Below are 13,020 nucleotides of genomic sequence, written 5' to 3'. Positions count from 1 at the left end.
AAAGATAGGATCCAAATAAATAAAATCAGAAATGAAAGAGGAGATCTTACAAGTGTAACCACAGAAATACAAAGGGTGATGAGATTACTGTGAACAATTATACACCAACAAATACAACAACTGAGAAGAAATAGATAATTCTTAAAAACAGAAAACTTATTAAGATTGAATCATGATCAAACAGAAAATCTGCATAGACCAATTACTATTAAAGAGTTTGGATTGGTAATCAAAAATATCCCAATAAACAAAAGTTGAAGACGAAACATTCAAAGAATAAATAGCAATCATTCTCGAACCCTTTCAAAAAAAAATACAAAAGAGTGAATACTTTCAAACTTATTTTCAAGGCCAGCATTACCCTGATACTAAAACCAGATGCCACGGGAAAATTATAGGTCAACGACACCAATAACATAGGTGCAAAATTTCTCAAGAAAATATTAGTAAACTGAATTCAACAACACATTAAAAGAAGCATACACTATGATCAAGTGAAGTTTATTTCAGGGATACAAGGATGGTTCAACATCTGCTAATGAATGTGATACACATCAACAAAATGAAGGATAAAAATCATATGATCATCTCAATAGATGCAGAAAAAGCATTTAACAAAATTCAACGTATTTTTATAATAAAAAATTTTAACAAAGTGGGTATAAAGGAAACATACCTCAACATAATAAAGGCCATATATAATAAGCCCACAACTAACATTACACTTAATGATAAAAAGCTGAAAGCTTTTTCTCTAAGTTCAGAGACAAGATGAGGATACCCACTCTCACTACTTTAATTCAACATAATATTGAAGTTGTAGCCAGAGAAATTATGCAAGAAAAAAAAAGGCATCCAATTTTTTTAAAAAAGAAGTACAACTGTCACTATTTAAAGGTGACATAATATTATATATAGAAAATCCTAAAGACGTCATCAAAAAACTGTTAAAAGAGGCACCTAAAAATGGTGTAGATGATAGAAGCTTTGTTCATCCTTCTTGCGACCACATCAAAATTAAGATGGAAACACGGAGCAAACAGCAAGCAAAGTCACCTGGGATCTAGATGAACAGAAGCACTACAACTAGGGAGAGAAATAAGAAATCACCCTGCAATGGTAGAAAGTAGGAGGGGGCAAAGACATGAAGCTGCCCAGTCCTGAGAAGCTGAGTGAGACAGAGGCTACGGCAGCGGCAGCCAGCAGCGGGGGTGGGAACCAGGGACTTACAGGAGGACACTGAGTTGTCAGAGCGAGGGCTGGAGGTAAGGCTCTCTCCTAGCAGAAGGGTGGTATCCATTATTCCTCTCTTGAGCCGTCCTCCCTCCCAATGTGTGGACACAGAGCCGACGTAGCTGAAACGTCATCAAACTGGATAATATAGGTCATTCTGCCCAGAGGATTACCTGAAACTCCATCTCTCTCAACTCGTGGCCCCATTCAAGCCACATCCACTTGTATGCAGTGAGTCCAACGCTCCTTACTGAGCCAACCCTAAGATCCACACTGGTGGCAACTGGCCTCAGTTTCTGGCATGGTTTCTTGAGGCAACTATAAGCACAGCACCTGTGGATTGTTTGCTGAATCCTAATAGGTGGCCCTGGAGGGGCACAGGCTGGGGCTAAACTTGGCCTATAGCTGAACCCCTCCCAGGACTGTGCTACTGGAGACCTACTACACAAAGCCACGCTAATAAGACCAGGAGACGTAGGAGCTTTGTTTAGTACATGGAAACAGACAAAGAGAGAGAGCAAAAATGGCAAGACAAAGAAGCAGAGACCGTATGAGAGAACAAAACAGAGACCCAGGAGTATTGGAGTCAAGCAATCTAACAGATGCAGAGTTCAAAACACTGGTTATAAAGATGCTCAATGAACTTAGAGAAAGAGTAGATGAACTCAGTGAGAACTTTCACAAAGAGATAAAAAACAAAAATGGAAATGGAAATTATAAAACGGAACCAGTCAGAAATGAAGAACGCATTATCTGGGATGAAGAGTATATTAGAGGCAATCAACAGAGTGGAGGAAGAAGAGGTTTGAACCACCGATATAAAGGATGGGGAAGCCAAGGACACTCAATCAGAATGGCAAGAAAAATGAAGCCAAGACTATAATAATAATTTAAGGAGCCTATGGGATACTATTAAATGTAAAAATATCTGTGTCATAGGGATACTTGAAGGAATACAAGACGTTGAAGAGCTTTTTAAAGAAATAATGATGGAAAAACTTCTCTAACTTGGTGAAGGAAATAGATATAAAACCCCAGGAAGCTCAGAGAGTCCCAAAAAAGATGAACCCAAAGAGGCCCACACCAAGACACATTATAATTAAAATACCAAAAGTTAAATACAAAGAGAGAATCTTAAAAGCAGCAAGAGAAAAGCAATTAGTTTCTTGAAAAGGAGCACCCATAAGACTGGCAGCTGATTTCTCTAAAGAAACTCTGCAGGACTGAAAGGCTTGGCACAAAATATTCAAAGTGATGAAAACCCAGGATCTATGACCAAGAATTTTTTATCCAGCAAAGCTATCATTGAGAGTCCAAGGACAGATTAAAAGTTTCCCAGACAAAAATAAGCTAAAAGAATTTATCAACACCAAACCAGTTTTACAGGAAAAGTTGGAGGGACTTCTTTAAGAAGAAAAACATATATATCAAAACATATATATCAAAAACGTGAATAAAGAATGGTAATAACTACATTCCTATCAACAAGTACCTCAAATGAAAAAGGATTAAATGCTCCAACCAAAGGATACGGTGGCTGAATGGATAAGAAAATAAGACCCCTACATATGTTGCCTATAAGAGACTCACTTCAGAATAAAAGACTCACAGACTAACAGGAAGGAGATGGAAAAAAATGTTGTCTTAATGAAACTAGAGGGTATTGCACTGAATGAAGTAAGTCAATAGAGAAAGACAAATACCACATGGTTTCACTTACATGTGGAATCTAAAGAACAAAACAAACAGCAATAACAAAAACAAAAACAAACTCATAGATACAGAGGATATTTTGAGGGCTACTAAATGAGAGGGAGGTGTTGGGAGAATAGCGAAAAAAGATAAAGGGATTAAGAAGTACAAATGGATAGTTACAAAATAGACATGGAGATAGAAAGTATAGCATAAGGAAAATAGTTAATGATGTTGTAAGAAATATGTAGGGGGGAAGAGGGATACTAGATTTAGTGGGGTGATCGCTTTGTGAGTTATATATATCACTAATCACTATGCTGTACAACTGAAACTAATGTATTATTGTGTGCCAACTATAATTGAAAAAAAACCTCATTGAATTATACAATGTAAATATGAGCAACTAATTGTCTATTATATTTCAGTAAAGCTGAGGAAAAAAACTGTTAGAGCTAATAAATTCAGTCAAGTTGCAGGATGCAAAATCAATATGCAAAAATCTGTTGTTACTATACATTAATAACAATCTATCAAAAAGAGAAAATTAGAAAACAATCCCATTTACAATTGCATAAAAATATACCTAGGAATAAATTTAACCAAGGGAGGTGAAAGACCTATATATTGAAAACATATAAGATGCTAATGAAAAAATTGAAAGAGACACAATGAAAAGATTTCTGTGCTCAATGATTAGAAGAATTAATACTGTTAAAATGTCCATATTACCCAAAGCAAAATACAGATTCAATGCAATCCCTATGAAAATTACAATGGCATTTTTCACAGAAATTAAACAATCAATCCTAAAATTTGTATACACCCACTAAAGACTCTAAATAATCAAACAATCTTGAGAAAGAAGAATATAGCTTGTAACAAAATTCTTAGCTCAAGTTCTGTTTCTAAGAACCTAACCTAAGACAATTGTCATTTAAAAAGTATTTTTTAAAAAACACTAATATAAATATACTGTTTAAAATTACAATAATGTATTATTTTCAAAAGTTTATCTTTTGGCATAGTCTTACGAGAGGTACAAAATCTGACATAGAAATCCTGAACAAGTGAAACGCTGAACTATTTTTCGAACCAAGACTCAAGGAAACAGATGTGCTAGCCATCTGCTGGTGGGTTAGAGATGATCTTCCCCAAAATGTATCAGTCTAGACATCAATTCAGGTAAGATTCGAGACCTACATTTTCCTCAATGCATTGTTTTGGAAACAATGCAATATTTGTACATGCCTTACTGTTAAATTGTACACCTGAAACTTACTGGATTTCGTTAACCAATGTCACCATAATAAAAAAAAAAAAAAGCAAAGAAAATGAGATTGAAGGAGCAGCCTCGTTTCTCTCTTTAAACCAAGGCAAGTGAGTCTAGTCAACGCCACAGTCACTTTAGAGAATGTCACTTCGGGGCCAGCTGTGCTTTTTCATTGAAGAGTCTTCTCACTTTATCCCAGACAGGAGACAGTTCAGGCAGTCAGTGCAGACACCTGAGCTCCCTAAGCCATAGGGACCATCCAACAGCACCATCTAGTACTTTCTGGGCTCCTGCAGGGTGCCTAGTTCCATCACCTCACATTTCTTATTGTTTGACAAATGCCAAGACTTCAGCGAGGACACACCTCTCCCGTGGTTCATGGAACAGTGTCCAGCCTAGAGAAAATACACCACAGTATCTGAACGAGAATCACAAATGAAAGATTTCTGTACTGGTCAAATACAGACACCGGGAAACATAAACCAGAGAAACAACCACACCTTAGCTAAACAATCAGGATCTTTCTCTTGCAGAGTTATTTATTTATAGAGAACTCACCTTTGGGAGGCATTTCGGACTGTTTTTACAATATCACTGGTGGAAATCACATGAATTGGCTGAAGGTTTTGCAGATAAAAGGAAGAGGAAAGAACAAAGGAACTGTTAGGGGCAGTGGCAAAACCAAAAATAGAATTTCCAGAAACTCAAAAACTAACCCCCAAGGAACTAGAGAGTAATTAACCTGATATTTTGTACAGAATAAGGACTTATTTTCCCACAGGATCCCTTGCTAATTAGAAACCAGTTGCCAGGATTTGTCAAATAAATTCTGGTTCATTCAGGTAATGGAACGTGATACAGCCATTTATGAAAAAAAGACATTATATGTTTTGATACAGAATGCTCTCCAAGATAAAATATTTAATGAAAAAAAAAGAAGATTCAAAACAATGTGCAAAATATTTATAGCAACATAATGAATATTCATTTAATATATGTGTATGCATATAAATGCATATATGTGTGTATGTAATACAATATATAACATATCACATACAAACACACACATGTATATTTAGAAGGAGATTAGGAAAGGGATGTAGAAGGGAGACTCTTTTCAATGTTTACCTTCTTCCTAGGATTTTATTCCATGTGTATCTACAACCTACTCAAAAACATTTTAAAAGACTACAACCCACAAACCAAAACAGGTGATAACACACTAAACAACAGGGTATTTTCTGGAGGGTGGATAGTTAAGTACTGCTATTCATTTCTGCTAAGTCCAATTTTTATTATGCATACATTATTCCGTGGAATTCCCACAGGTGCTTTGAAAATATTGTGATGATTGTAGCTTCCCGGGGTACCATGTTGTGCTCTTAAACCATAATTGCTATGTCCTAACAGAACGGTCTTAAATGCATTAGTGTTTCCTGATTTCAATCCTTAGGGAAAATGTACGTAGTGGGAGATACCACACTTTCCCACCCCCAATATAGTTCCCAAAGCTGCCTTGGGTAGAGATTGTCTTGAACAATGGGTCAAAATCCCTGCTGACTCACAGGAGGAAAAGACTTAAGTACCTTTGAATAAATAGGATATTTATTCCCTTGTAAGAAAGAGAGATTCTGAGGTAGATAAAGGCTTCAAAGTCCAGACTAATTCTTTAGGCACCTGTAATTGGGAGCAGCATCCTTAATCTTTTTGAAAATATTAGGAATGAAAACAGGAATCTAAGATGTTTATTTGAGAGCAAAGTGTAGCATCCTCCTAGTAACTCTCAAGGATGTAGCTGCTAAGAGCTAAAAATATCTTCCGGGGGATAGCTGTGCAGATGGGGCGTTGAGAGCAGAGGGGGTACACAGAGAACCCAGAAGAGCAGCCATCTGAGCAGATTTCACACGATTAATAGGGAGTTTGTTGGCTGATGGACTTTAAAAATAGAACCTCATTTCTGAGGGGTGGGTGTCCTGCTCCAGAGCCCTAGAAGGAGCCTGCTGAGAGGGATGATTAAAATGAAAGATTGTGCGGCTTTAAGGAAATGTTGGCATAAAGAAATGGCAGCGATTACTGATGCTCCAGCCACCTTCTAAAAGGTTTCTGCAAATTGCTTTCCTTGGATGAAATACCAAATATCTGTTCCCAAACGTTATGAAGCAAAATAAATCACATTCCATTGACACATCCAATATGTCGTATCAGAGGCCTTGAATCCAAACAAAGCAAAGCTGCCGTTACCCCAGTGCTATTACATTTCTTTCTCTTGCTCCTGTATTAAGGCTGCAAGATGAAAACTTGTTCCTTGTAAACAAAAAAATTATCTCTGCCTCCTCCCTGCAGGAAATGAAAAATCAAATCAGCCACTGACAAGTTTTCAGAGTTCAAAAGTAACTCAGAAATCATTTTCTCTGACCCCCGACTTATTTAATAAATGAAGAAGGTGAAGCTGAGAAAGGGTAAAGCACTCTGGCAAGGTAACATTGCTGGAGATGCACACAGGCCGGACTGGAATCAGGATCCCTCAACACTCAGCTTTTCAATAAATATCCCTTCTGCTAAATAATGTATGGTAAAGGGTTCGAGGTAGTATTCCTTTGTGAGACCTTACATTTTCACTAGAATCAAAGTTTTAAGAGAAAGGGATTTCTGAAGCAGTAGCCACTACATAAAGCAGGTTTTTCTTTCTCTTTTTCTTTCTTTCTTTCTTTTTTTTCTTTTTTCTTTTCTTTTTTTTTTTTTTGAGGTATGCAAAGAAAGAAATAGGGCTTAATTTCTTGATCTACAAAATAATTCAGTGTTAAAGTTACATGCACTATGGGACTAGTTACTGCTTTTCATAAATGTAAATACTGAGGCACAGTGCAATCAACAATATTTACCCAGGTGTAGTAGCTGCTATTGGATCACCTTCACCAGAAGGTGCCCCCATCTCTCAGCTACTGTGTGTTGCTGCTAAGAAGTCAGGTCTGTCTGTTCCCTTCGCCAGAGAATTTGCCTGCTCTCCTGGAGATGCTTGAGAGAATTACCTATGACGAATTGATGTGGGGATCTGAAAGGCCAGCCCCTAGCCTCAACTTTGTGGTTTTTATTCACTCCAGAGGTCTTTGTGGTATGAGGCTGAAGTTAGACTCCAGCTGTGACCACATCCTTGTCCAGCTCCTTCCCTTGCCCCATCCTGCTTCACTCACCACCTACAGGTTGTCCCAGGAGCCTGCCTTCAATAAATCAAGTGCTTTTAGAGAATCTGACCAAAAACACCAAATGAGTACGTAGGAGAGATAATAAACACCATATAGCAACTTATAATATCCTTTGTCTCTTTCATCCATTTCCACTTCGGTTTCTATGCAAATGTGTATCTGAGACAGAGTTCTGCATCTAACAGAATCCCTGTGCTCTCCTTGTCTGGTAATATGGAATATTTCACAGTTTTTCTGCTTAGTCATACGCTTTCTGACTTGTCCATCCAATTACACAATACCTTTTCTGTCATCTCTACATTTTCCTTAAAAACAAATAAACAAAAAACAGATTTTTTAGATGTGGTAATGACTGGCCAAGCAAAGAAACAGACCAGAAGATACAAATGTGAATTGTGAGTCACTGATCTTTTTAATAGGAACTTGGGTGGTTCTCCTGCCTTCTGTCTTCAGAGTTTTCCTTTTGTGTCCTAAGGGGCATGATACCAGCTGCTGAGACCATGATAAACGCAGCAGATTGGAAGGACCTCAGCAGATATAAAGAGTGATGAAAAGCTCATGGATTCTCTCCATTGATATTCTTTGGCTGTCAGCAACAGAAAATGACTCTGCCCTGCTTAAGCAAAAGGATATTTATTGCTAAGCTACGAGGGAACTCAAAAGGTTAGAATGACAAATACAGAGAGAGCAGAGTAGAGAATGCTGTGTGGCCTTGTTTAGGGCTGTTGCAGAATGGTTCTTCCATCCACTATCAAGATTCAGGGTTCTGGGAGGGAGTCTAGCTGGCCAAATTGAGGTCAGGGTCCCACTACTTTACTGGGTCAATGAGAGTAAAGCTCCAGGAAAGGAGTTATCTGACTTTGGCTGCACATTAAAATAATTGTGGGAAGCTTCATAAAACCCTGATACTTAAGCCATGCCACAGACCAATTACATCAGAATACCTGGAGTTGGGATTGAGGAAATTTGATATTTTTACCCCCGCACACACACCAAGAGATTTTATCAGGTAGCCAAGGTTGTAAAACTTTGATCAATAGGAAAAGCCTTAGGAGAATACTTAGTTCTTTCGTAGGAGATTATAATTCTTATAATCCTGGCATGACTGTGCCAAATTGGAAAGAAAGCAATCCCAAAAGAAAACTGGGAGGATGAATACTGAATGGCCAGTCAATCAATGAACAAAGATCATTTGCACATGCAATCTATTCAAACATGGTTCCAACACTTAGAATGAGGTCTGGCACACAAAAGATGCTCAATAAATAGTTGTTGAATAAATGAATAAATAATATGAGGTTCTCAATATGTATGCATAATATAATTCTGCCAATCAAATTACCCATTTTTCTTATTTATTTCAAGAAATCCTCTATCACAGATTACAAAGTATAAACCTTTATTAAGAAAAGATGTAACAAAAACATAGGGGTCAGAACTCAGTGATGCACCTATGCATCTATGAGAAATAGTTATGAGACTGTTGGAATCTTAAGTTATACACTCTTCTACTATTAACTAATCTTTTGTCTATCATCACCATTGATGGAAAAAAAATCTACTGATGTCAACTTCCTATACTGCAGTCTTTTTAATTTACATTTTCAGTACAATCATCATCTTTGATCAAATAAAGCTATTTATTTTATGGCTCTAACACTTTGGTACACAAAGTATGGTTGGAGGACCATCAGTGTCTCCACTGGAAGTTTTTTAGAAATGCAGAATTTCGGCTCTCACCCCAATCTACTGAATCTGCATCTACATTTTAATAAGATTCAGAGGATAGTCAGATATACTTTTAACTTTAAAAACAACTGGCCTAGCTCACAAGTCCATGTCTAAAATGGCTAACTATACCTGTCAATTGAACGAACCAGAGGGGAAGAAGTCTTGGAACACAACACTCCAAATATGGCATCTCTGCTCACTGCTCCCAACTCTAATCCCTTTGCTTCTCCCAGGCCAAATGGCAAATGGAAGCAGTGAGGCTCTGGCTGCTATTAAGGTCCTGGGCATAGATAAAGGTGTGGGCTTTTTGATCTTATAATCTGAGCAAGTAAATAAAAAAGAACATCATAATCAAGGGCCTAAAACACAGGATTCAGGGGGAAATTTGGCATACAGAGATCTTTGGCTCCTTAAAAGAATGTTGATGTCAACCAAAAAGCCAAGTGGGAGATAAACAAGTAAGTTGGGCATTTCCTTCCTGCAGGTGAGAGATTACAGTGAGATTGGAGGGGTGAGTGATGCCAACCCGCCTCTTCTACGCTGTAGACCATGGAGGGAGGGACTCCTTTGCTTTCCACTGCTTGTAAATTTATTTATTTATTTATTTATTTATGATTTAATCTTTTATTTTTTATAGTGACATTGATTCACGGTGGCCAGAACATAGAAGCAACCAAAGTGTCCCATGATAGATGATTAAATAAAGATGCTGTGTTATATATATACAATGAAATATTACTCAGCTATAAGAAGAGATGAAATACTGCCATTTGCAACAACATGAATGGACCTCAAGGTAATCATGCTAAGCGAAATAAGCCAGACAGAAAAAGTTGAAAATCACATGATATCATTTATATGTGGGATATAAACATGAAAGCAACAAATGAACAGGACAAACAAATAGAGACTCATGGACATAGACAATAGACTACTGGTTACCAGAGAGAAGGGGAGGGATGGCGGGGTAGATGGGATAAAAGGGCTCAGATATGTGGTGACAGAAAGAAATCTAACTATGGGAGGTGAACACACAATGTAAATGTATATATGCCATACTGTTAAAATGTACAGCTGAAACTCCACTGCCTGTAAATTTAACATACTTATTAAGATTAAAGCTGAAAAAAGAAAGAAAAAACATCCATAGGTATATCATGGAAAAATTTCTGATCTCTAAGGAAAAAAAAAAAATCTAACATTCCTAAAGGAAGAAAATATAATCCTTTATAAAAGAATGTTTTATCACCCACATTGGATAAAGGAAAATTTGTGGCACATCAATTTATATCCAACTAAATTATCATTAATCTCTCAAGGTGAACAAAAAGAGCAGAAAGAATTTGGGGAGAATATCACTTAAGAACCCCATCTAATAAAAGCACTTAGAAGACTCTCTGACAACAAATGAGAAAATTTAGAAACCTGGAAAGATAAAAAAAAGTGAGCAATGATTATACATAATACACATATTGCATATATATGTGTATATATTATATATATATAAATTCATATATAGGTATTGAGCTCTACAGACACATATAACATGATTCAAAAATGAATAAGAATAGGTTATATAGTAATGTGTAATATCAGAAATTAATGACACTAAATACAGAAAGACATATTTTAGGAAAAGTTCATCTTTAGAAAGTTCATAAATACTACACTTTATCTGTCAAGCCCAGGAGAAATGGTTACTGGGAAGGCAGTAAAAAGACTTCAACATCTCTTTAGGGGAAGATAAAAAAGGAGGGGAAGAGAATAGAAGTGGGTTTTTAAAATCTCAATTTACTGGAATGGAGAAAAGTAGAAAAATAGTGTTTTGTTTTGTTTTCTGAGAGGGAGAGTGAATCTCTTTTTTTACAGAGTAGTAGACATCGTTTTCTAATCATTTAGATGAAGAGAATAGAATTAATCATAAATGACAAGGAAGAATACAGTAGACTTTCAAATTAGCAAAGGAGAAATGAGAATAAATAGAAAAAGTAAGATGAAGAAACAACAATAGATCCAGTAGTAAACATAAACTAAAATAAATGCACCAGGTATATCTGTCACTATCTAAAATGTAGAATAGGATTCTATCATGAAAGGCAGAGGCAACATATTTATTTATGATACAAAACACACTCAGATGTTACATATAAAAAACACTCAAAATAATTTTAAAATAACATAAAGGTAAATGGAATGAGTGAAGAAATACCAGGAAAAACTGGAACAAAAGGGAAGCAAAAGTGGCAATATTTATGTCAGCGAAGTGCAATTTAAGGGTAAAAAAACAAATTAGGGCAAAAGGGATATCATACAATGATAAATGGCATAATTGTTGAAGTAGCAATAGTAACTGGTATCAGCCAATCACCATAGCAGCTCAGTATTTAAATTTGTTTTAGAAGCAAGAACTTGCTAGGAACTTGCTAATTCTGTCAGAAACATCAATAGACTTTTTTCAGAACTGAGAGATCTAGTTCAAAAAATAAAGGACACAACCTGAAAAATACAATTAATAAACAAATTGATATGTCATCTTATCTTCAAATGTACTTTTTCAATTACTCATAAACATTTATGTAAGTTGGTCATATATGTGGCCACTGAAGAAAAAAATAGAAAAATGTGTAAGTGGATAACTTTTATAAGCTACATTCTTTGATCGGAAGCTAATACAATTAGAAATAATTAAATGGGGATTTGGTGGAAACATGGCAGAGTGAGAGATGTCCCTAGATCTCTCCCCTTGAAACAACAATAAGTTGAACATCTAAAACTCAACAAAAAACCCCAAAACTGCACACCAGCACGTCTGAGTGTGGGATCTGCGCATAAGAGCTACCACAGGTCAGAACCCTGGGTGTTGGGCAGTGGACTGGGAGAAATAAAGAAGCTGCCTATTGCAGCCACCGGAGCTCCCTGTAGGAGGAGGGGAAGAGGTGAAGGCACAGTGACTTTCCTGAACAACCCTGCCTAGAAGTGTTGGGGCTTGTACGCAGCTGACCAGAGGGCCCAGTCGTCAGGGCAGGAAGCGGAGAAAGCGGGGCAGGACAGCAGAGAAACAATAGCTGATTTTACCAGCCCCAATTGCAAAACTGAGGCTGAGCCGAAGTCCCCAACCCCCAACCCAGAGGGTCCCTCCCCACATACCCTCCAAGACAGATCACCGCAGAGCCCCAGGGGAATCTGAGCAAATGCAACCAAAACTGCTAGGGATCCAAGAAGCTTAGACGCCACCTACTGGAAATCCAAAGAAGAGTGCCTACTTTGCAGCAGGCTAAAGAGAGACCTTTATTTAGTAAATCTTCTTTCTGGAAAATCAACAGAATACACTTCCATTAATGCCTAGGTGGAGAAATAGTCCATTAAACACCATGAACAACCAAGGTGACAAGGCATCTCAGAAAGAAAGAAAAAATTCTCCAAAAAAAATAAGCTTACAGACATTGAAATATGCAACTTAAATGACAGAGAATTCTGGATGGTACTTCTGAAAAAACTGAATGAGATCCCAAACAACTCAAATCAACAATTTCAGGAACTGGAAACAACAACTAGATGAGCAGAGTAAGGAGACTGAAACCCTCAAGAAGAAGAGACTATATATTCTAGAGATGAAGAATACACTGCAAGAGGTAAAAAATGAAATAGCGAGCCTGGAAAATAGAGTTGACCAAATGGAGGAAATGATCAGTGATATCGAAGACAGAAATCTAGAAATAAATCAGAAGGAAGAAGAGAGACCACAGAATGAAAAATAATGAAAGAGAAATACAAGAACTAGCTGATACCATCAGAGGAGGAAACATGAGAATAATGGGCATTATTGAATGCAAGGAAAAGGAGCAGGAACTAGAAATCATTTTCAGACAAATAGTTGATTAGAGTTTC

This window comes from Pteropus alecto, unplaced genomic scaffold, assembly GCF_000325575.1.
Source record: "Pteropus alecto unplaced genomic scaffold, ASM32557v1 scaffold45, whole genome shotgun sequence".
Lineage (NCBI taxonomy): Eukaryota > Metazoa > Chordata > Mammalia > Chiroptera > Pteropodidae > Pteropus > Pteropus alecto.
This window is presented reverse-complemented; position numbering follows the sequence as displayed.